Source organism: Egretta garzetta, unplaced genomic scaffold (assembly GCF_000687185.1).
Source record: "Egretta garzetta isolate BGI_Z169 unplaced genomic scaffold, ASM68718v1 scaffold316, whole genome shotgun sequence".
Lineage (NCBI taxonomy): Eukaryota > Metazoa > Chordata > Aves > Pelecaniformes > Ardeidae > Egretta > Egretta garzetta.
In genome coordinates, this window is record NW_009259971.1 from 271,880 (window position 1) to 273,279 (window position 1,400).

Below are 1,400 nucleotides of genomic sequence, written 5' to 3' on the forward strand. Positions count from 1 at the left end.
AACTGCTCGCACCTCGCAGCACCCCAAATTCGCAGCAAAGCACAACAGAAGGACTTGGAGTAGGGTAAAATCCAATAACTAGCAGCCCTGCACACCAAACATTTCTAGCAACAAAAACTGGAGGTTTTGTACAGCCAAGAGCCTCAGCCAATAAACACAGTCTGGTTTTAAGTATTTTTGCTTGTTTATATTTAAATTGCCAGCATTTGTTGGAGTTAAAACTCATTAAAGCTGAGCTGGAGGCATGTAGGTATTTGAAAGTGAAATAGCGATTACGGAGCCTCAGTTGCGCCGTGCCGTTGAGCGGCACCTGAGCTTCCCTGGGATCGTGCTGGCTCGGAGCTATCGCCCAGCAATCGCCCAGGGCGATGCTTGCAGAGGCGCCTCGTGCTGAGCAGCGGCAGGCAGGATGGTGGGGGCACGCAGGATGGGGGGGGGACGCAGGGGGGGCTCCTCCCAAACCAGGAGAAGCTACCGAGGCACTGGGGAAGGTGGATGGCACTGCCCAGCCCCGTTAGCTAACGAGCGAGGACAGCGATTCTGCTCGGGCTGTAGGGGGCTCTGACCATGCCAGGAGACGGGTGCCCTTCCCGAAGGAGATTCCTGAAGCTTATCGCCTCTCGGGTGGCCCGGGAAGGGGGCTGCCCCGGGGAGAAGGGCTCCTGCGCCTGCCCCGGGAGGAGCTGCTCTGGTCTGGCAGGCACTGGAGCGGGCAGGAGCTGTGAGTTTATGGCAAACCTCTAACGACCTGGCAGGTACTTGGGGAGTGATCTGGTGACCTCGGCCAAGCCAGAGAGGCTCATGAGGAGCTGAGATGCAGAGCTGGGAGGGAGGAGGAATTTTCTGTTGTCTTTAGATATTTAGCGTTTGCTTTTTACCCCCCAGTAGTCAGTGCTAGTGCTGATTCCCGGCTGAGAGATTATCGGTGCCTCTTCTGTTTTGCTTTTTCTTTTATTTTCCTAATCCAATTTTAAAATGGAGCCAGCATGCCGGGGGCTTAATCCCCGCCAGCATCTCCCTTTAACTGGGAAATCTGAGCTCTGCTGGGGTGCATTCCCCGGGGCATCGGCTGCTGGGTGCGCTGGTGGAGGTGGCGGTGGGCTGGGACCTCCGGAGCCGGGGCAGCTCGCCGTTCTCTTCCCGCAGGCACATCTGGGGTGGGGGGCACGTACTTGCCACCTATGGATTTTGGTGGGCCAGCAGATGCAGCGCGGGGCTCCTTCATTCCTGGCTGGACTCGGCTGGACGGGTCGCATCCCGAGTCCACAGCTGGCTCTGGGCGCTTGGTCCCTGTCCGCAGGCGGGTGAAGTCCTGTGGGGCAGATAAGCTGCCCAGACACGCATGGGACGATTTGCCAGGCTACCTGTGTGCGCAGCAGCGGGGCGGTAGGGGGGGGGGG

General features: G+C 58.6%; 1 protein-coding gene across 1 annotated transcript in view; it reads left to right on the plus strand.

Moving 5' to 3' along the window:
* The window catches only part of DNMT3B (DNA methyltransferase 3 beta), an 18,515-nt gene that overhangs the window by 16,634 nt on the left and 481 nt on the right, over positions 1–1,400 (plus strand). The gene's annotated exons all lie outside the window — the stretch shown is intronic.